Source organism: Saccopteryx leptura, chromosome 2 (assembly GCF_036850995.1).
Source record: "Saccopteryx leptura isolate mSacLep1 chromosome 2, mSacLep1_pri_phased_curated, whole genome shotgun sequence".
In the NCBI taxonomy this organism is placed as follows: Eukaryota; Metazoa; Chordata; class Mammalia; order Chiroptera; family Emballonuridae; genus Saccopteryx; species Saccopteryx leptura.
The window spans coordinates 110,335,814-110,360,246 of NC_089504.1; the positions used below are offsets into that span (position 1 = coordinate 110,335,814).

General features: G+C 37.1%; 1 protein-coding gene and 1 pseudogene across 5 annotated transcripts in view; one reads left to right on the top strand and one right to left on the bottom strand.

Moving 5' to 3' along the window:
• OSBPL8 (oxysterol binding protein like 8) overlaps window positions 1–24,433 on the top strand; it is a 168,257-nt gene that overhangs the window by 5,343 nt on the left and 138,481 nt on the right. The gene's annotated exons all lie outside the window — the stretch shown is intronic.
• Window positions 4,011–4,098, bottom strand: LOC136396202 (small nucleolar RNA U13; annotated as a pseudogene).

The window sequence follows — 24,433 nt, forward strand, 5'->3', positions numbered from 1 at the left end:
TCACTGGGAGGTTAAGCCTATCAAAAGGATTTGAATTTGAAGTTTAATGAGAACTTTGACTTCAGAGCCTTCCCTTTTAACCACTGAATTATACTGCCTTGTATAGTTTATTTGCATTTGCCCCTTATAACAGGTCTTGACCTTGTGATATTTGTGAGTCTGTTTATACTATGATCTGATGAAAATACACTTTGCAATAAGATAATGTATAGCCTTGATTTCCCCCCCCCCAATTTTTGTATATTTGACTGACATCCTGTTTTTTGTTAATTTTAAAAAATACAGTAAGTCAGGTAATTCTTTATTATTTGTTCAGTTACCATATTCTCACTAGGAAATTATAGGCTGTACTGGAAATATAAGAACATGGTAGATACAGTATTTGAAGGTAACTTATTCAATTTTTAGAATTCATACTTAAATTTTTTTAAAAGAATAAGATATGCACAGAATTGGTATGGATGGTTTTTATGTAGTGTATTTGAGGGATACAATATATGTAATTGAAATCTATTCTTTTTTTTTCCATGACCAATTGATACCTGCTGAATTTTCCACCACTAAAGTCACTTGTTTTTGGCTGCCAAATGTCACATATTAGCAGAAGTAGTTTATCAGTTTATATAATTCCTAACAAAGAAGGCTCAGGGCCCTGTGGAAATCATGAAATCTGTGTAGGTATGTTTTGAGGAAGTTGGGGAAATGGTGGATCTGGGGAGAGAGCAGTCCAGTCTAAGTAACATTACCACTGGGTTAGAGTAAAGAAGTAGAATGCCTTGGACACGAAAGCATAGGTACATTGTTCAAGTGGAGAGGAAAGTGAGGGATTTCTGAAGACTAGCTTTGCTTACTGTATAATTTTGCCTATTTTTTTTTACTATAAAATTTAAGATTAGCAATCCAGAAGTAAGGAAAAACAGTGCTATGTATCACAGTAGGGAGTTTGTAATAGTTGCTAGGCTGTTTTACAAGATGTGGATACTTTATATTCACTGATGATCATGGAAAGGGTGTCTTGCTACCTATTATTTTAGAAGAATAGGGAGACAGGCTCTGGAACCTGACTGCTTAAATTCAGAACCTGCGCAGCCATGTACAGCTTATTGCCCTGGCCCTGTGCTGGCTACAGGTGAAGAAAATGGTGTATTTAGTCAGTGAGGCCCAGGGGTGCATCCTGTGAATTTTCCGTGGTTCTTATGTGATATGAAAGACATCTGGAAATTCTCACATATTGTAGTGAAAGGAAATAGAAATTAGCAGAGAGCCAGCAAGCCTATTATGAGGCTTCTACTGTGAGAGGAGGGACCATGCAAAAGAGTTTGTGAGAAGGCAGTTTGGGCAGATTGAGCTAAATGTCTACCCTAGTTTGTGCTCCCTCTTGTAGTATATTTCCCACTGGGAAGTGGTTGCTCAGCCAGGAACGCATTTCTTCATCATTTTCACCTTCACCCCATCCTCCCTTCCTGCATTGAGGTGGGGCTGTGTGACTGGTTTTTGCGATTGGAATGTGAACGGAAATATGTTTTAACTTCTGGGTTGAGGTGACTGAAAAGCAGGTGTTCTTCCTCTACTTTCTCTTTTTCCATCCAAAGGCCCGATGCAGAGGCTGGGGCTCTTATGAGGAGGTAGAGCCATGAGGTTGGGAGGATCTAGAGTCTTAAATTACCATGTGGGAGAAAGCTGTGCACCAAATAGGAGCACCTTACCAGACTGTAATTTTAACTGTGTGAGGTGACTGAAAATTTGGGGTTTATTTGTTAGGCAGGTAGCGTTGCCTTAACTATAAGCATGGGCTGTATAGAGGAAGTTATTGAGACCTGAAGGGTATTCATACCAACTGGAGCTGAGGTGGTTCCAAATTAAGAGGTCCACTGGATACTCTTCTTCCAACATGTGCATCAGCGTGTGCCATTGTGACTCTGAAGGCTGTTGGCCAAACCTCAGAGGTCTGTGAGGAGCCAGAGAGCAGTCCATGGCTCTGCATTTAGATCAATCATAACACCTTTTGCCCACAAAAGCTTTTTTCTATGCCCACATACCATCATAAGAATGAGGAGCAGAGAAGAACCACAACAATTTTTTATAAAAGTCTGAAGAGTTTCTTTACAGCAGGGTTTCTCAGCTTGGCACTGTTGACATTTAGGGCTAGATAATTGTTCGTTGTGACTATAGCATGTGCATTGTGGAATGTATAGCAGTATCCTCATTCTTTACTTATTAGATGCTAGTAGCATATTCTGGAATTATACAACCAAAAATGTCTCCAGACATTGCAAATATCCTCTGGAGAACAAATCCGCCCCCTAGTAGAGAACTACTGCCTTAAAAGTGTAGTTAACCTGAAAATATTTTAAACTGAAAGGAACTTATCTTTACTTTAAGGACTTATTCTCCTCTTAGGATATGGGTGGAGTTCATGGGGGTGGTTTATTTATGGATATGCAACAGAGAAAGCTATGTTGTTTTTATGAAACACTAGTTTCTAATGTTGATCCACATGTCTGTTAATTTATTACTTTAGAAATCTGTATTTTCCATTTTTTTCTTTCTTTTCTTTTTCTTCTGAACTGGTAGCTATATTTCTTATTGCCTAGATAAACATATTCCTCTCCCCCTTCCACCCAAATAACCCCAGATGGCATGTCCATAGAGTCCCTCTAAATGATGAAAACCGGTAAATAGTTTTGATACTGTGACTGCAAATGTTATTTAATGCTGGGCCGGTTAGTATGCTTAGATTATGATTTCTTTTCTATAGATTGTATTAAGCAGCCTTGGGCCATTGGAGGAAAATTTTGATAACATCAGTGTCCAGTGGATTTTGTTTTATTTATGTTATCAATTACTAAAAATCTAGCCATTGAATTTAAAAAAATTGGACATGGCTTTCTGTTTTTTTAGTGTTTCTCACTGCTCTCTTTTCTTGTACTATGTGCCTTTATCCTAGTCTCAGTCTCTCCTGCACTGTGCTCCAATTATTTGGAATTGCCTGTGTTTCTGCCTCAGTTTTTACTAGTCAACTTTTAGGTCTCTTTCTGAAACTTCCTTTCACTGTACTCATTGGGTCCATTTTATTATAGCTCTTTCTTTTTTTTTTTTTAATGTAATTTATCTTTCTGGAGTACATCTCTAAGTAACTTCCTAAAAAAGTGTGTTTGAAAGGCAAACATTTTTTCTGTTTTTTAGTGAGAGAGAGAGGGACAGACGGGAAGAGAGAGAGAGATAAGAAGCATCAGCTCATAGTTGCAGCACCTTAGTTGTTCATTGATTGCTTTCTTTTATGTGCTTTGATTGGGGGGCTCCAGCCAAGCCACTTACCCCTTGCTCAAGTCAGCAACCATGGGATCATTTCTATGATCCCACGCTCAAACCAGCAGCCCGCACTCAAGCTGGTGAGCCCATGCTCAAGCTGGTGACCTTGGGATTTTGAACCTGGGTCCTCAGTGTCCCAGGCCAACGCTCTATCCACTGCACCACTGCCTGGTCAGGCTGAAAGGCAAACTTTTATTTGTACAAACGTGTTCATTCTATGTTCCCATTAGATTGATAGATTCGCTGGGTACAATACCGTAGGTTGCAACTAATTTTTCTTTAGAATTCTGAAAGGATTGCTTGGTTGTTTTCTGCCATTCAGGCATGCTTAATATCAATAGAAGATATATGTCATCTAATACACTATCCTTTTAAGATACTTTATTCTTTATTTTGTCTGAAGGCTTTTAGGGTCTTCTCCATTTTATATTTCTGCTCCAAAGTCATAGTAAGGTGTATAGGTTGTTTTTGTTTTGATCATTTGTTCTAGGCACTTGGTTGCCTTTATTTAAAGAATCAGATTCTTCTTCAACTCTAGGAAATTCTCTTCTATTATGTCTTTGATATTTACTTCCCTTCATGTTCTTGTGTTTCCTCAATTGTCTCCTTTTCTTGTCTGGTCAGTTCTTATGATTGTTTTTATAGTCATTCTTTTACATGTCGAGTTTTCCTTATGTGCCTGGTGATTTTTTCCCCCTCATTATATGGGTAATGAGCTGACGTTATAACAAGGTTTGAGGGATGCACATCACACTCAGTCATCACACTCATGAACTGCAAGAGGATCTGCTCTGCTTAGTAATTCTTGGTTTTCTATTCATGTTTCAAAAAAAAAAGGACTAGGTTTCTGGTCTGGGTCAGCCCCATTTCACTCCGTTTCTTGGACTGTTTTCCCCATTAGGTTTTTCCTTTGAGTAGGAATTCTGACCATAACACTTAGGGGACAGGACAGTAGAGGGTAGGGCCTGTGTACTGGCAAGCATTGCTTTAGGGCAGTGGTTCTCAACCTTTCTAATGCCGTGACCCTGCAATATAGTTCTTCATGTTGTGGTGACCCCAAACCAAAAAATAATTTTGGTGGCTACTTCATAACTGTAATTTTGCTACAGTTATGATTCGGAATATAAATACCTGATATGCATTATGTATTTTCCGATGGCGACCCCACTGGGGTCGCAACCCACAGGTTGAGAACCGCTGCTTTAGGGTAAGAGAGAGGGTAGCTAGCTTCTAGACCAGGGGTCCCCAAACTTTTTACACAGGGGGCCAGTTCACCGTCCCTCAGACCGTTGGAGGGCCGGACTACAAAAAAAACTAAACAAATCCCTATGCACACTGCACATATCTTATTTTAAAGTAAAAAAAAACAAAACAGGAAGAAATACAATATTTAAAATAACAAACAAGTAAATTTAAATCAACAAACTGACCAGTATTTCAATGGGAACTATGCTCCTCCACTGACCACCTATGAAAGAGGTGCCCCTTCCAGAAGTGTGGCGGGGGCCAGATAAATGGCCTCAGGGGGCCACATGTGGCCCGCGGGCCGTAGTTTGGGGACCCCTGTTCTAGACTGTGGGTCCTCTAAATGCCAGATGAGACAGATTACTCTGTCCCAGCATCAGTAGTTATGGTTCCCTAGGTAATCAGTCATTCACTTTCTTTTAGATGCTGCTTAGAAATCAGGATGGGAAATGTAGTTGTCCCTTTTACAGTCAGTCAGGTAATATTTAACTCTTCTATTTTTAGCCCCACTATTCCCACCCTTTGCTTTATTGTATACTTTGTAATCATGCTTCTCTGGGGTTTTGTCAGACATGTGGGTTGCCATCGTTTTGCATCACTCTTGAAAGGTATAAGGAGGCTGTGGTTTTCTCTGCTTGATGTATCAATTAATCTCATATTTACTTTCATCTTTCAGAAATATGTTGAATTCCTTTCTACCCTTATCCCCAATTTTACTTTCTTTGCTCTTGTGGTTTTATTTCTTTCTGTATGAATTGTTTTTATTGCAATGGGATATCTGGAATAACTGGCAGGAAAATTTATATTTAGTCCACTGTCTTTTATTGGAGTCCTTTCCTGCCTTTTTAAACAAAGTACAGAACTAATGAACTTTTTTTTTATTAATGCAGGTTTCTTCCTAGAAATTGTGATCATAATACTGTGTTAAAATATAGTGATGTTTCTTCACTATTGATTTGTATACATGTTTGTATCTTTATGCCAACTGGCCCTAAAACTTGTATACTTCTGAGTTCTTGTTTGCTTTTTAGTTTTCCTGTTTGTTCTTCTATTGTCATCTAACACAACTCATACATGTCATTATGATTCATTTGCCATTTCTAGTTTGCTGCTTGAAAACTAAATGAGACCATTTAGAATTGTGCATGAAGTAGTAGTGTCTTTGGTCTAGAGAATGAATGGCATGTCACTTTTCAACTCATGGCTCTTGTGACACTTTGATTATTTAGAAGTCTTATTTTCTGTTTCTTAATTGTGTCCAGATAGGTGAGGTGTTACTCTTTTTTCTTTACTTCTCTGCATTTATAGTTATAACTACTTTGGCTAATTAACTATTGATATATTTCTCTTAATTTTTCTTTTTTTTTTTTAACAGAGACAGAGAGAGTCAGAGAGAGGGATAGGTAGGGACAGATAGACAGGAATGGAAAGAGATGAGAAGCATCAATTATTAGTTTTTGTTGCACGTTGCAAACCTTAGTTGTTCATTGATTGCTTTCTCATATGTGCCTTGACCGTGGGCCTTCAGCAGACCGAGTAACCCCTTGCTCGAGCCAGCAACCTTGGGTCCAAGCTGAATTTTTCTTCTTTTCTGCCTTATAATCTTTGGTGCTTTAAATTTTGAGCTTGGATTTTCTAGCTAGTTAATTAAAGGACATAATTTTCATCTCCTCTTTTCATTTTATATTCATAAAAGTTTTCTAGCATTGTTCTAAACTTTCTTTAACTTACTTTGTTTTTTTCCCCATCTCCTTTCCTGAATATTCAGGCTTCATATTTATTACCTCTAAATTACCTTGGGAAAATATATTTAAATTTTATCTATTTTCCCCCCTCTCTTCTAATAATATTGTTGCATTTCCTTGTTAATCTTGTTTGGTTCTTCTCTCATAAGACTTTGTCATTTTTTCTTCTATAGCTATGGTTTCAACTACTGGCGTGTGTATCTTTTGTGGTTGGAGTTATAATTCTTCTGCAATCAGAAATTTTTACAATCCATATTTTAAAAATGCTGACTGCTTTGAAGTTGAAATCCTGCTGGAAGGGTTGTGTTTGGTAAACTTAAACCCCCAAATTTTGCCTGATTATATAAGACATTATGGAACCTATGTAATACGTACTTATTTGAAATTTAAAGAAGCTTAGAGAATAAACTGGCTCTTATGAAATTTTTTTATTTGCCTAATATAGAGAAAGTCAAAGTTGTAAATATTCCCTAATGCAGCTGACACCTATTCACTGATTATTTTGTAAATTTTCTCTATATTCTGTGAAACTGTTGATTTTAGAATCCAGAGATTGGATTAGATAGTGGTTATATGTCTCTCGCTTTACCTTTTTCATGTATTCTAAGCATTTTCCCTTTTATATATCTCTTGTCTTGATATCTGACATGGCTCATTACAGTATCCTTTATTGCTCCTATTATGTTCATAGTATTGGTACTTTTTCTCACTGTTCCTGAAATTTTAAAATAGAATCTTCAGCATTTATTGGTAATACTTTGGTTGTTTTCAAAAGATTATTTGGGAAATGATGGGTTTATATCTTTATTTTCCCAATAATTTATAATTAGGATGTAGGAATTAAAAAAACAGTACCTTGGCTTGATCAGGCAGTGGTGCAGTGGGTAGAGCATTGTCCTGGCAAACAGAGGCCCTGGTTCGAAACCCCAAGGTTGCCCCTTGAGTGCAGGCTCATCCAGCTTGAACACAGGCTCACCAACTTGAGCTCAGGGTTGCAGGCTTGAGCGTGGGATCATAGACATGACTCCATGCTCACTGGCTTGAGCCTAATGATTGCTGGCTTGAAGCCCAAGGTCACTGGCTTGAGTCCAAGGTTGCTAGCTTGAGCAAGGGGTCACTAGCTTGGCTCAAGCCCCCCAGTTAAGGCACATATGAGAGAGCAATCAATGAACAAGTAAGGTGCCACAATGAAGAATTGATGCTCTCATCCCTCTCTTCCTGTCCATCTGTTCCTATCTGTCCCTCTCTTTGTCTCTCTTGCTAAAAAAAAAAAAAAAAGAAAGAAAGAAAAGACAATATCCTGTTATTATTGGTGAAAAAAGTCCTCTGTAAAAACAGGTTCACTTAAGAGATTGATTACTTAACATACTTAGTATTTAACTAGCAAGGTCTTGTTTATTTGGGGATTCTTAATTCACAGTAGTAGTAATTAGCCTCTTCAAACTCAAAAGTTGAAATTAGTGATACATTTTATGGCTATGAGACAAATTGTGATTTTAATTAAGCTAAAAAATGTATGATTGGTATTTTCTAAGATTTTTCTTGTTATATTAATAAGCTTTCTTTTAGGAACAGTCTTTCAAAATAAGAGTTAACTCCATAGTTTCTCATATTTGGTAATCATTCTTAATTTAAGTATTAAAAATTATTTTGGTTCTCATAGCTCCTCTCTGAATTGGCACACAAAGTGTAATTATGTCTTGGTTACTAACACAATAATTTAAAGATGATGAATACCTTCACTGTGGTAATTTATACCTAGAATTCAAAGTCCAGAAACAGCTAGGTCAGAGTGAGGCGCTCAGATATTCATTTTTCTTTCATGTTCAATATAGAAAGTCATTCTTTATCTGTATTAAAGTATGAAGAAATTGCTTTTGGGAAAAATTCCTTTACATTGTCTTGAACTAACTTGTGACCTTGCATTTCAAGCTTTGATCCATAATAAAGAACCCTCAGCTTAAGTATGGATATGAATTTTACCTGTAGGAAAATGGGTTACTCTTGGTTTATTATAACCAGTTACCATACTAATAAATGAGAAACATTCATTTTTCCCCTAATATCTTGATTTAAAACATGGTTTGTATTTTCCTTAGAAAGGGATCTTTCAAGAAATCTGAAAATTTATGCAGAATCAGATAGTTTTAGCTGTTAATTAAAATACCTAACTTCAAAAACAGACTTGAAATCCACGGGAGACATTGAATATATAGGACTAGATTGTTACTATAGATTGCCAGTATCAAATTCGCTAATACTGTCCTTAAGTGTCCTTGATTTATTTCTGTCTCAGAAACCCATTTTGAGACTCTCTGTTCACAGGCTTGTGCAACCTGGAATTACAAACACCAGTGGATTTAGTAAACAGATAAACTGGGAAAATAAGGAACCTGCCAGAACTATTGTCTTTCCTATTAAGTAACTGTGACCTTGCCAAACACTTGGTCTCTGTGGGTCTTAGTAAAAGGGTGAGTTTGGAACAATAGTCTCTTAGGTTCTTTTAAGGATTCCTTGAAGGTGTTAAGGGCTAGAATTCCAATAAGATAATATTTTATATAATATGATCCTTATAATTGCTCTGAAATAGATGGTATAATTCCCATTTTAGAGCTGGACTTATTCATGTCGTACAGACTACATGTTCAAGTAACATGCTCAGTCATGTAGCTACAAAGAGGCCAAGCAAGAAGTTGAACCTCAGCCTACAGTACTTTACAGCCGTGTTCTGTTTAGTATACATATGGTCTCCCAAGCCATGCTGATAGAGTGGACTACCAGATTTTAGTCTTAAAACTTGTTCCATTTCTTAGTCTGTAGTTTTTAGTAAATGTGCTTGACGTTACAGGAGCTGCTATTCAAGAAAATCAACAGTCAGGGCTATGAGTTGTGCCCAAAGTAGAAGAAATGCGACCAGTTTTTAAATAAACATACTAGAATTTATGTATCTAAGAGTTGATTGGTGTGTTCCAAGTTAGCTTGAATTTATTTCAGTAATGTCACTTTAGTTCAAAAACACTTTTGGAATGATTCCTTTGTTATTTCTTTAGTGCCTTCAGCTTCATTGTTTTAACCTAGTGTTTGTTATTCACAAAAAATGAAAAGTATTCTGAACTGATTCTCATACATAAAATTAAGGATCAAGATGAGAAATGCCATTTTTAGTTAAAAACTAAGCAGTAAATAACCAAAGGGATGAAGCACATATGGTAGCTAAGAAAGTGATTAGAACGTAGGAGTTCCAAAATTGTTTTGTGTGGTGACAGCTTGAAATGGTGTCTAAAACGACTACTCTGACTGAAGATAACCTTTATTTACATATATGGAAATTCTGCTATATTAGTTAAAATTACATCTTAAGATAGTTATCCACTTAGGCCAGTAATCTGCTAAGTTAGCTTGCACTGTAGAGAAAAAGAGTTGGTGAATGAATTATAAATGGCAGGTATTTGTTTTTAAAGGAGATGAGAATTTGTAGAGCATGTTTTACGTAATGATTTAATTCTTAGTTATATGCATACTATATAATTTAGCTCCTGGTTATATTCATATTTATTATGTAATTTGTGGTTGTGGTTATTCATGCTTAGGTGTAAATCCAGGCAGCTACCCTGTTTGTTTCCTAGCATGATCTACAACCATTTCTGTTGCTAAGCCTTGGTGTTCTCTTTGATGCCGGTTTACAAGTAAATTTTTTTTTTTGCAAAAATTATCTTAGGCTGCTTTACATATTTACTATTGAATGGCTTTTGAATGTTAGTGATGTACTCTATTGGTGCAGATAATAAACAGTAATATACCTATATATCTTGTTGCAGAGGAGCTTGTGATAGGAAGATTTTATTTTATCTTTTTAAGATACTATTTTTCTTGATTTAAACTCCCAGATGGTGGAGTCTAATGAAGCTTCCTCATTTGTAAGTATTAAAGAATACTAAACAAAAGTCTCTAGTCCTTTTTTAATAATACCTTTCTTTTTGAGGTTTCAAAATGATTTAATGTTACCATACAGGTATTTTAATTCAACAGATTATTTGAGCGCAAGCAAGTCACTATGCAAGGGGCTGAAAATTCTGTGGGAGCTAGATAGACATGTGCCTTTGAGCTTGTGTTTGTGAGAAGGGTGAGGAACAGCGAGTAAACTGCTAATTGCACAATGCATTGTGTAATCACCATTATGGAAAGTGCTAAGAAGAACTATAAGGTGATTAGAAGAATTTGCTGACCTAGTGGGGGAGAGGAGGCAAAGAGGATGACTTGAGCTGAGGAAAAAGCATATTTCTGGCAGCACATCTTGTTTAAATGTCTTGGAATAGCAAACAACTTGGCTTTTTGCTAGAAACTGAAAGAGTTCACTGTGGCTGTAGTGTAAAAAAAAAAAAGAGAGAATGGTAGCATGTGGTGCAATAGGCAAAGATTGTGTTATGCAAGGCTTGGTAAACCATGGTAAGGTTTCTGTTTTATGTCTTAAGATGCCTTGGAAGCCATTAGATTGTTTTAAATACGGGATCATGAAATGATCAAGTGTAGAATGATCACTCTGGATGCTGTGTAAAGAATGATTTGGAGATGACCAGAGCAGATACTCAGAGATCCCTTAGGTTGTGGTGAAATTAAGGTACCAGTGGTTTTTCTAAAGGAGAATTCTATAGGTTCTCAAAGGGTGTGTCACCTGGAAACTTTTTAGTAATGCAGATCCAGAGTTACTAAATTAGATACTTTGGAGGTGGGGTTCAGAAATCTGATTTTGAATAAGCCCTCCAGATGCTTCTGATGTATCTGAGGTTTTTTGAACCTCTGCTGCAGGTCATTAGATTCATGATTTTTGAATGCAGGAGAAGTTTTAGTCTGGTGGTATGGATAGGCAGCAGAAACTGCATGAAGGCTGTAGTTGAAAGTGAGGGAAAGAGCAGAGGCTCTAATAGAGTGAAACCCTGAGATATTGTCAGAGTCCTGAACAAGTGAGGGGAGTTTGTGAAAGACTGAAAAAAGGATTGTAAGCCCTGGCTGGCTAGCTCAGTGGTAGAGCATCGGCCTGGTGTGTGGAAGTCCCGGTTCGATTCCCGGCCAGGGCACATAGGAGACGCGTGCATCTGCTTCTCCATTCTTCCTCCTGTCCTTTTTCTCTCTCTCTTCCCCTCCTGCAGCCAAGGCTCCATTGGAGCAAAGTTGGCCTGGTGGCTGAGGACAGCTCCATAGCCTCTGCCTCAGGTGCTAGAATGGCTCCACTGCAGTGGAGCAATGCCCCAGATGGGCATGCCGGGTGGATTCTGGTTGGGTTCATGTAGGAATCTATTTCTCTGCCTCCCCGCTTCTCACTTCAGAAAAAAGATACGCAAAAAAAAAAGATTGGTTAGAGGTACCACTTGGTTCAGGAGAGTCTTTGAATAAGGGTGTGGCAAAGTAAGCATTAAATTTGACAGTGAATGATCTTTATGTATTTGGAGTTGAATTGTAGAGGTGGACATCAGCTTTGACCAGGTTGAGAAGGAAATATAATTTATTAATTTGGGACATCACTTACTTTTTGGACAGATATTTAATATTCAAAAACTATGAGAAATCAAGATAACCTTGAGGAGGGACAGTTAACTAGCATAAAAGTTTATTGAGAACTACAATATATAATAAAATCTTACTGTTTGGACCTATTGATTCTGAAATTCATAATTTATGTGGAGGACTGAGCTCAAGTTTAGAATTGTCTTTACCCATCTGGCAAGGAATGCCATAGTGTAATGATAAACTTACGGGAAGGCTGCCAGGAGATGTTTAGCCTGCCAAGAATGCTGTTTTTAGCATGATTTTATTTTATTTTATTTTATTTGTATTTTTCTGAAGTTAGAAACGGGGAGGCAGTCAGACAGACTCCCGCATGCGCCCGACTGGTATCCATCTGGCATGCCCACCAGGGGGCGATGCTCTGCCCATCTGGGGTGTTGCTCTGTTGCGACCAGAGCCATTCTAGCGCCTGAGGCAGAGGCCATGGAGCCATTCTCAGCGCCCGGGCCAACTTTGCTCCAATGGAGCCTTGGCTGCAGGAGGGTAAGAGAGAGACAGAGAAGAAGGAGAGGGGGAGGGGTGGAGAAGCAGATAGGCGCTTCTCCTGTGTGCCCTGGCCGGGAATCGAACCCAGGACTCCTGCACGCCAGGCCGACGCTCTACCACTGAGCAAACTGGCCAGGGCCTGTTTAACGTGATTTTAAAAGACCACTTTAGCAATATGCATTTGTATAAAAATAATTTTTTTTTTTTGACAGAGACAGAGAGTAAGAGAGAGGGACAGATAGGGACAGACATACAAGAAAGGAGAGAGATGAGAAGCATCAATTTTTAGTTGCGGCACTTTAGTTGTTCATTGATTGCTTTCTCATATGTCCCTTGACCTTGGGGCTACAGCAGAACGAGTGACCCCTTGCTCAAGCCAGTGACTTTGGGCCCAAGCTGGTGAGCTTTGCTCAAACCAGGTGAACCCACGCTCAAGCTGGCAATCTCAGGGTTTTGAACCTGGGTCCTCTGTGTCCCAGTCCAATGCTCTATCTACTGCTCCACTGCCTGGTCAGGCTAAAAATAATTTTTAAATTATAAATCTCTTATTTCAAATACATTAATTTACTTTGTTACTATAATATATTTAAAGGAAAATGCCTTTTAATGCATTTTGCAATCAGACTTATTTTTTAATTATCTAATTTTTTAATTATCACATGTTAGAATTATTCTAACATGTGAATGTTATGCTAGTCTTAAGGAAAGACCACATTTAATGTGAAGACAAATTAAGATAGTTCAAGGTCAACCCCAGTTATATAGTAATATCTTTGGTGTGCCTGTGTGTGTACATGAGTGGGGACTGGAGAAGAGGGCAAAGGGGGAGACTGAGACTAAGCCATTTGGAGATACATTTTTTTTTCTGGGTGGTATATGTATTTGCTTGTCTAGAATGTTTTAAAGAAAAATGTGATCTCCCCCTTTACCTACTTAGGTTTATTAGGGTAAGATTGGGTAATAGTATTACATAAGTTACAGATGTACAATTTTATAATAGAGCATCTATATATTGCATTATGTTCTCACAATCCAGAATCTAGTCTTCTTCTGTCAACATATTTGACCCTTTTTTGTAAAGAGACCATTTACTCTCTCTCCCTCTCTTTTTTAAATTGATTTTTAGAGAGAGAAAGAGGAAGGGAGAAAGAGAAACATCGATTTGTTGTTTCATTTATGCATTCATTGGTTGATTCTTGTATGTGCCCTGACCAGGGATTGAACCTGCAACCTTGGTGTATTGGGAGAACTCTCTAACCAACTGAGCTAAGCGGTCAGGGCCGACCCTTTACTCTCTTAATTCTCCTGTTAAGCCAAACCCCTTTTCACTCTTGTAAACACCATATTCTTGTATGAGTTTAGATTTTTTTTGTTCATTTGTTTTGTTTTATATCCCATATGAGTGAAATCATAGGTTCTTGTCTTTTTTTCAGATTTATTTTACTTAGCATGATAGTCTCAAGATCCATGTATGTTGTCATACATTGCAGTATTTCATCAGTAAAAATGTTCTCTTTATATCAACGTGCTCACTGTGAAATGCAACAGTTACAGAAACTCATAGTTAGTTTCTATTGCAAACAGACCTCAGTTGCTGAAGGTCTCCCTTTCCTCCACTGGACTACTGTGAGAGATTATACCATTTCTACTGGGACTGAAATCCACCCTCTCTTCCCCCAGAATTATTCTACGAGTTGGACAGTGTCACAGACTCCAGAAGGTTACTGCTGGAATACATTTGAATAGAAGGACAGCAGAGTCCCAGATATTTATTTTGTTGTCTGTGTTTTGGGATTTTTTGGTTTTTGTTTTCCTACTATTGAAACTCGATTTGTTTCCGATTTGTAGTTAAATGAATGGTTCAGAACCCTCTTCCATGAATCTATCTCTCTTTTTCTCTCCCCCTCCCCTTATACTTCTATGTGTGATTTTTTAAAAAGCAGAACTGGTATTATAGTGTAATGTGGTTTTGCAGGGTTTTTTTCACCAGTAAACACATTTTAAATCTTAAAGGCTGAATCCAGTTAATTTCTTCCATTGAGAACCTACCTGTAAACACTTAACAGGAATAAGTTCTTGCCCCAGTTAAAAACACAATAGTGAGGGGAAGAAGCATGTTAGAAACAAGATTCGAAAACATTATTTTCTGCCTGACCAGGTGGTGGCACAGTGTATAGAGCATTGGACTGGAACACAGAGGACCCAGGTTTGAAATCTCAAAGCTGCTAGCTTGAGCATGGGATCATAGACCTGACCCCATGGTCACTGGCTTGGGTGCAAGGTCACTCGCTCTGCCGTAGCCTTCCCTCCCCCACATCAAGGCACATATGAGAAAGCAATCAATGAACAACTAAGGAGACTAAGGACCTGCAAGGAAAATTGATGCTTTTCATCTCTCTCCCTTTCTGCCTGTCCCTATCTGTCTCCCCTCTCTGTCCTTTCTTAGAGCTGATTAAGTTTGGGGTTTTTTTTATTGAAAATTCACACTACTTGTGAGATGTGGGTGGATTTATGTTTAGTTGTACTCATTGACTGCTCATGGGAGGTAGGGCTAATTCTTTAAAGAATATGTCATTTTTCTCACATAAGTATCTTAGAAATGCCAAGGACGTAAGAGATAGAAGCCATTGATTTGAAGCCAGCTCTCTCTCTCTCTCTCTCTCTGCTCTTCAGCTTTCCACCCTGAAATTATTTGCTAAGTAAAGTTTTCATGAAAACTTGAGAAGGCAAAGCAATCTTAGTTTGAAGAATCTTTGAGTAAAGGTGAGCTTTTGAATTAACATTGCTATGTTATTAATGTTACATTGATTAAAAGCTGGCTTTTGTTTTCCTGATTTCAGTGTCTTAGGTTGCTGATTTTATTTCCTTTTAATTTTAATCCATTTTTAGTTGTCATCTTTTTTCATAATGTTCTTTTTTCACTAATATTCTATGTACTCTTATTCCTAATCTTTAGCTTTTATTTTACTAATATTTTCTTGTCACCTTAATATATTTTAAATTTCTTTGCCCATTTCATTTGATGTTTTGCTTAAACTTTTTAAAAAAATGTAGTTATTATTTTTTTAAGTAAGATTTTATTAAGGCAAAGAGACACAAAAACGTATTAAGAAGAATCACTGAGAAAACTAATGACTCCAACAGTGGCTTGTCCAAGGAGAGCTTTAATTTAAATTTACTTTTTATCAATATATGTGTATTCTTTTTTCTATATACGTGATCATTGGGTTGGCCTGGTTTTAAGGTGGATAACCCAAAACACTCTCAGCAATAATTTAAAGTTGCTTTCCCCCCCTTCATTTACCCAATAATAGCTCGCATCTCAGTGAGACTTTCTTACTCCTTTAAATTTTGAACTTTTTCATCAAAGTTGTAATCTGAGTATTGCAGATGTACCCTGGGCAATTTTTCCATCTCTAAGTAAAATAAGTTACTTTGTGAGAGAGACAGAGACAGACAGGAAAGGAGAGAGATGAGAAGCATCAACTTGGAGTTATGGCTCTTCAGTTAGTTGTTCATTGATTGCTTCCTTATAGTGCCTTGATGTGGGGGGGATAGAGGGGGCTCAATTCAGGGACCATGGGGTCATATCTATGATCTCATGTTCAAGCCGGCAACCTCATGCTCAAGCTGGTGAGCCCATGCTCAAGTCAGCGACCTCGGGGTTTAGAACCTGGGTATTCAGCATCCCAGGTCGACACTCTATCCACTGCGCCACCACCTGGTCACTCAGCAGTAAAGCCTTTGAACTAGGTATACTTAAAAGGATTTCTTTCACTGTCACCTCTTTAGCCATTTGAAGGTGTTTGATATAAAAAGATTTACAATCCTTGGGTTTTTTTTTTTTTTGTATTTTCTGAAGTTGGAAACAGGGAGGCAGACTCCCTCCCTCGTGCGCCCCACTGGGATCCACTCGGCACGCCCACCAGGGGGTGATGCTCTGCCCATCTGGGGTGTTGCTCTGTTGCAACCAGAGCCATTCTAGCACCTAAGGCAGAGGCCATGGAGCCATCCTCAGCGCCCCGGCCAACTTTGCTCCAACGGAGCCTTGGCTGCGGGAGGGGAAGAGAGAGACAGAGAGGAAGGGGGGGGTGGAGAAGCAGATGGGCACTTCTCCTGTGTGCCCTGGTCGGGAATCGAACCCAGGACTCCTGCACGCCAGGCCAATGCTCTACCACTGAGCCAACTGGCCAGGGCCTACAATCCTTGTTTTAAAACAATAAATAATCTTTAGCAATATCAGGCATCCTAAAATCTCTTTTTAACAACAACGAAACCAAACAAACAAAAAACAGTGGCGGATCTTAACTAGTACAGTATTTTATTGTTAAACTTAATAAAACCTTTTTTTTCTAATTTACAGTTTTTAAAATGGATACTTCCTTTTAGTGCATACATACAGTGTGTCCGTAACGTCATGGTGCACTTTTGACCGGTCACAGGAAAGCAACAAAAGACAATAGAAATGTGAAATCTGCACCAAATAAAAGGAAAACCCTCCCAGTTTCTGTAGGATGATGTGGCAGCATGTGCACATGCGCAGATGATGATGTAACACCGTGTATAGTATACAGCAGAGCAGCCCACGGCCAGGCCAGTCGAGATGTGGACGGTACAGAGGAAAAGTTCAGTGTGTTCTGTGGCTCGCTAAATTTGAATCCGTGACCAAAGTGCAACGTGAATATCTGCGCGTTTATAATGAAGCGCCACCACATAGGAATAACATTACTAGGTGGGATAAGCAGTTGAAGGAAACCAGCAGTTTGGTGGAGAAACCCCATTCTGGTAGGCTATCAGTCAGTGACGAGTCTGTAGAGGCTATACGGAATAGCTACCTAAGGAGTCCTAAAAAATCTGTGCGTGAGCCCACATTGAACTGCACTGAATAGGTATGAAACTGGAGAGTTTTCCTTTTATTTGGTGCAGATTTCACATTTCTGTCGTCTTTTGTTGCTTTCCTCTGACCGGTCAAAAGTGCACCATGACTTTACGGACACACTATATATACAAGAACGGCTTTGAAAAGTATTTTATAGTATAAAATGCTATCATCATGAAAAATTTTTAAATGGAAAATTAAATATGATTCTGAATGATGTAACACATCAATAATTTTTTGTGTGTTCATAAATATTTCAGCTAATGCCCATATGTAACATATGGGCCCAAGAAAGCAATTCTTTAGTCTCAGCATGTTCTTCTCTGAGCCAAGGCCTCTAACTGGATATTGCTGTGATGTTAGATGAAGAAGACAAAACCTTGATTGTTAGCTGACTGTCACTACATTACATTCTTTCTTAATAAGAGACTTGAGTTAATTTAATCCTGTAGCTTTGTTGTCCTCACCATAGCCACATTGCTACTACTCTGTTTAAAGGTCAGTATTATTGCCCTTTAATATTTTGTCTCATTGTGCATCTCATTCTATGTTTGTCTCATTCTGGGAGCTAAGTTAGCTTAAGTTATTACCAGCTTTCTTGGCTATCTCTCCCCAGAAAAAATGTTTAAATGGCACTTTTTCTGTTCTATATATAAAATATAGAGAGGAATTACTCTGCCAAATATGTAAAATCTTAATAAAGATTTGTTAGTTTGAATGCCATAAGAATGCTAACCCTGCATTCTTTTATTAAACACATTTAAGTGAATACATGTAAAAACACTTCAAAATTATAAATGTTCAAGAATCCTGATCTTGGTCACATTAGGCTTCCTACAATACAATTTTAGCATTCTGATACTTTTTAAGTAACATGCCATGAAATAATTCTGTTGTAGCTGGATAGTTCTCTTGAGATCTTTTTTATATCTTATTTTCCAAAATAACAATTACTTACAGAATTCAGATTCTGGAAAATGTAAAGGCCTTCATAATTTTAGGAGTGCAGTGACAGCTGCACAGCAAGTCCATATGTTGCCTAGTTATAATTGTATTTTAATAATTATTTTTCTTTGGAGAAAGAATACAGCCAACCTCCAAGAAACTGAAGTGGGTGATGTTTTTTTTCCAACAGAAAGACAGGACTTTTTCTTTTCCCTTACTTTTAAACAGTTGAATGTATTTATCTTGTGTCATAGCATCAATTGGATGAAGTTACTATTCTGGATCCTACTGTAAAATTTAAATGAATATTTGCATCAGATGAGAAGATTACCTTGTTGTTATTTTTTCCTTTTGCTACTCCCTTTATAGACTTGTGCCACAAGCATGCTAATTTTGCCATCTCCTACACTCTACTTCCTCCTCTCCGCCTCCGTTCTTTTGCACATTATCATTTCCTCCACCTGCGCTCCCCTCCGTCCTTTTCATCAATTTCCGTTTAAAACTGGCATCTAAAATTATTTTCTCTAGAAACTCTTTTATGATTTACACCATGTATCTGTTACTTATTTTCTTGGTTTTATCTTAGCACTTAACATTGATGGATACAGATTCAGTTAATCTGAGCTGTGTTTCTGTTATGTACCAGGTATAGTGCTAACCATCTCATTTAATTTTTACAGCATCCTATGAGTTATTCACATTTTATGGATGGAAATAAATGCATTCCCTGTTACATTTCTAATTTTAACTGTGCAAGAATTTGAACTATTTTCATGATTTTAATAACATTGCATTTACAATGTCATTCTGCCTTTCACTATTTCTGTAATCTTTACTTTCTTGCTCTCTACCACTTAACTACCAACATCATTTAAAAGAAAAGCAAAAACTACTTCATTCAGGTTATAATTTGCATAAGGTAAAATGCACCCATTTGAATGATATAATTTGATGCATTTTGACAAATATATATACCCATGTTACTATCACCACAACCTACAGAACATTTCCATCAGTCTCAAATCCCTTGTGCACTTTTCCACTTAGGTTTCTCCTTCCTTACACTCCCAAACCTTCCCCAGGACAGATATAGACTCTGTCTACTATATATTGTTTTTATATTTCTCAAACTTTACATAAATGGAATTTTAGAATATGTAGTCTTGTCTGGCAATTGAAAGGATTGTTCCTTTGCTGTGAATGAATATACAGTTTGTTTATCCATTTACCTGGTAATAGACATTTGACTTGTTTCTAGTCTTTGGCTATTACAAATAAAGCTGTTATGAAAAACCCATGCACCAGTCTTCGAGTGGACATCTTCCATTTCTCTTGGGTAAATACCTAGGAGTGGATGCACTGTTTTGCATTCCCTTCAACAATATATGAGAATTGCAATTGCTTCCCATCCTTGTTAACATATACATTCAATTTAAGTATTTTTAATCATTCACATGATTGAGTAGTAGTATCTCATTGTGGTGTTCCATATGTATTACACTGATAACAAGTGGTGTTGAACATCTTTGGTTTATTGGTAATTTGGTATTTTTTTTTTGAAATTTAAATATTTTGTCTATTTAAAATTTTTGTTTTCTTGTTGACTTTTAAGAGTTCTTTATATATGTTGGATTATAGTTCTTGATCAGATGTATGTATTGTGCCTATTTTCTACTTGGCTTGCATTTCCATTTTCTTAACTCTTTTTGAAGAGGAGAATCATTGAATTTTTATGAAGTCTAGTATACCAGTTTTTTCTTTCATAATTTATGTTTTCAATCTCCTAAGGAATTTTTGCCCAGCCCAAGTTTGTGAATATTTTCTCTGTTTTATCTTAAAATGTTTATAAGTGTTGGCTTTTATATTTAGGTCTGTGTTTCCTTTTTTTTTTTTTTTTTTTTTTTTTGCACAAGAGAGACAGAGGAACAGATAAGGGAGAGAGATGAGAAGCCTCAATTCTTTATTTCGGCACTTAGTTGTTCTTTGATTGCTTTCTCATATGTGCGTTGATGAGGGGAGGGCTACAGCAGAGTGAGTGACCCCTTGCTCAAGGTAGTGACTTTGGGCTTCAAGCCAGCGACCTTTGGGCTCAAGCCAGCTTCCATGGGGTCATGTTTATGATCCAGTGCTCAAGCCAGCAACCCTGCACTCAAAGCTGGTATGCCTGCGCTCAAGCCAGATGAGCCTGCGCTCAAGCCAGCAACCTTTGGATTTCGAACCTGGGTCCTCTGCATCTCAGTCCAACACTCTGTCCACTGTGCTATTGCCTGGTTATGCCTGTGTTTTATTTTGAGTTAATTTTTGTGTTGCGCGTTAGAGTCAAGGTTTTTTTGTTTTCTTTTAACAAATAGCCATTTTTTATTGAACTTATTTTTCTTTTCTATTGGGTTTTCTTGGCACTTTTATTGCAAATTAATAGACCATATATGGTCCATTTTTGGACTACTGTATTTCCCCATGTATAAGATGCACCTTTTATGAAAATTTTTGGGTCTAAAAACTGGGTACGTCTTATACAGTGGTTGTAGGAGTATGGCATTTCAAATGCCATAGATGGAACTGAGGATGAGGCAATATATGAAGACAGTGATTCATCATCAGATACAGATGAAGACAAGCTAATGAATGGGAGTTTTGACAGTGATGAGGAGTTGTATGAATTTTATGATGAATAAAACTTGAGTTCAATAACTTTAATGTTTTGTTTTTCAAATTTTGGGCCCCAAAATTAAGGTGCGTCTTATACATGGGGAGATACGGTATATGTTTCATTTCATTGATGTGTATATATAATATATGTGTGTGTGTATGTGTGTGTGTGTGTGTATGTATATATGTGTGTGTGTGTGTGTGTGTATATATATATACATATATATATATACACCGCTCATAAAAATGAAGTAATATTGGCCCTGGCCGGTTGGCTCAGTGGTAGAGCATCGGCCTGGCGTGCAGGAGTCCTAGGTTCAATTTCCGGCTAGGGCACACAGGAGAAGTGCCCATCTGCTTCTCCACCCCTCCCCCTCTCCTTCTCTGTCTCTCTCTTCCCCTCCCGCAGCCGAGGCTCCACTGGAGCAAAGTTGGCCCAGGCACTGGGGACGGCTCCGTGGCCTCTGCCTCAGGCGCTAGAATGGCTCTGATTGCGGCAGAGCGATGCCCCGGATGGGCAGAGCATCACCCCCTGGTGGGCATGCCGGGTGGATCCCGGTTGGGTGCATGCGGGAGTCTGTCTGACTGCCTCCCTGTTTCCAACTTCAGAAAAATACAAAAGAAAAAAAAAGTAATATTTTATCGCTTTATATTAATTTTTGAAATATCCCTTAATTTTTGTGAGCAGTTGTACATATGTGTGTGTATATATAAATATATATTATAGTATGCCAATATCACACTTTTACAGTAATTTTTAGAGATAGTGTATAATTTACTCTCTTGCCCTGGTTACTTGTATTTGTGTATGTGCTGTTGCCTTTTGTATTTTGTTTGTTTCTGTTTCTGCTTTCAAAAATGTTGCCCCCAACAATGGCTTGTACTTTCCAGGACAAATATTGTTTGTATTAAGGAAGATGCTAAGATGCTGGCTGAAAGGACTTAGCAATTGATGTTCTTCCTTTGTCTCACTATCATTGATAGTAAGCAACTATAGTTTCCAGTGGTACATCTATATGATTTTTGCGAAGGCAGGTAAATTGGAGCTGCCACAGCAAAAGTGTGTACCAGAAGCTAAGGGTCTAAATACCAGTGTGAAACTTGATATGAAATAAAATTGAAACACTTTTCAATTATGTTAAAGTCATATTTTTTTTCTCCCTCTCTTGTCCCTCTTTAGCAGAAACATCCTAGCCTTATCTAAAGTAGTCTTTTACATGAATATTTGAGTAGCTCTAATGGCAGTTGCCAAAACTATAGTGTGTGCTTAGTGGGAGCATGTTGAATTAAAGAAAAACGTTACATACAGATTGCATTTAATTTAGTTTCTAACTTCATGTAAATGGAAGTAAAAAATCCTGGATTAAGGAATACCATTTATGGTTTCAAAATGGCACCTAGATGCTTTCATTTTTTTTCCTTCTCTTCTTAAACTGCCTTTCTTTAGAATAAAAATAATAGGAAAAAAGGTAAATGTAACGTATTCAATGATATATTTTATCAATATTTTGTTTCATGTGTATTTTTGGTCTTTCCACTTAAATTGTGTGCTTTCCTAGATAAAGGTTTTATCTTCTGTTTATTTTGAAATTTTTCTTTACTTTTCATACACTTGAAATGTTGATAGATCTTGATTATTGGCATTTTAATTGTTATTCCAGTGAATAATAAATCCTAGGCTACAATTGAAATATATGTGTATATTTTTTCCTAATGAAATCACATTTCTCCTTTGAAAGACATTTCTGAGCTTTGCATTGGACATAACTTAGAATTTCAGAAATGAGGTTGTTGATGAGGTAGAGATGGGTAAAGAGCTTCCCCTAGGTTGATTATGGTCCAAGGCCTTAGAAGGATTGGTAATCACTTTGATTCTGCTCCTGTATTTGCTTTATAAAAACAGCAGTAGATTATTAGATCAGTCAGACAAATGGAACTGCCAGTCATCTGCTCAAATAGATATTATTATATGTCTCTCTTCTTAGTACTGATCATGCATTTGACACAAATCCTTTATTTGATAGTGAGAAGATATAGAGCTTCAGAGAAAGTAACTTGGGTATGAAGATCCAAACAAATATTGAGATAGAGATTACATTTCTGATTAAAAACAGGTTTTTCTCATTATGATTCTGATCAAAGCCTGATCTTGTATGGTGTTTATATGATAGATATTAAAGGAATTAAAACACTCCACTAGAAAAACATAGGTGAATATTACACCATTTTTTTTCTTATGATGACATATATGGTGTTTTATGTCATAGGCCTGTCAAAGATTTCACTCTTATAAAATCATTTAAAAATAGTTTGAGCCCTGTCTGGGTAGCTCAGTTGATTGGAGCAACCTCCTGATATGCCAGCCTTGTGGGTTAGATCCCTAGACAGAGCACAGACAAGAATCAGCTAATGAATGCATGAATAAATGAAACAACAAATCTATTTTTCTGTCTCTCTCTTTCTATCTTGATCTCTCCCCCATGTCTTTCCCCCTTCCTCTGTCTCTAAAATCAAGCAATAAATTTTTTTTAAAGTTCAGTTTAAAAATATTTTGAAGTTTTCATTTTGTTTAAAATTCAGAGATCACCTATTTTGGTTATAAATGAATGGCTGAAATAGAATATATGTTTATTTAGGGCTCTTTGGTTCAAGCAATAGGAAACTTTGGCTAACTTAAATAATGTGTCAAAATGAGAAGCTAATACTCTTGAAATAAAATGGAAAAACTTGAGTTTTAGAAAGAACTGACACGAGCTACTATGCTTTCCTCTAAGGAAGATCAAGATGCATGTTATCACAGGAAGAGCAGTGGATACGGACAGATTTTTAAAATATGCACTGCTGGTATAGTTTGTAAGCTAAAATAGTACTTCTGTAATTTTATAACAATATTAACTATTTCTTGGCTGAATCCAAAACTTTCACCCTTTATAGATTGGCCATGATTAAAATATAGCAGTTATTAAATGCCCATGAAGACTAGTCATCTTTACACTTCTGTTGTTTTCTCCATCTTTTACACATACCCTTAAGTGGATAAATGATTTAAACTGACTAGTCTTAATTACGTTTAAGAGAAAATTTTTGTTTTCTTTATTCATTTAATGAATTTTCTTTTCAGTGCTTGCTGTGTGCCAGCTACTATACAAGAAACTGAGTTTTCAAAAATAAAAGCTAATATGCTCCATCCACCCAGTTTTATTGAGGTATACTTGATATATAACATTGTCTAAGAGTGTAAAGTGTATAATGTGATGATTTGTGCATGCATATGCTGTGAAATATTTACCACAATAAGTTTAGTTAATACATTCTTTGCCTCACATAGTTACCATTTTGTTAGAACAGTAAAGCTCTACTATTATAGAGGCTTTCATGTATACTGCTCACAAAAATTAGGGGGTCAGGGAATGTGCAGATAGTCCAGTACTTTCAGCCTTTTGTATAGTGCATTTTCACCAATGAAATAAAAGTTGGTTTTGCATCTCATTTGCATAATCAAACAACTTTCTTTGACTTGCCGTTTGCTTTTCTGATGTTCTTGTTTAATAAAAAAAAATCAAATGCTTCTTTTTTTTTTTTTATAGAGACAGAGAAAGAGTCAGAGAGA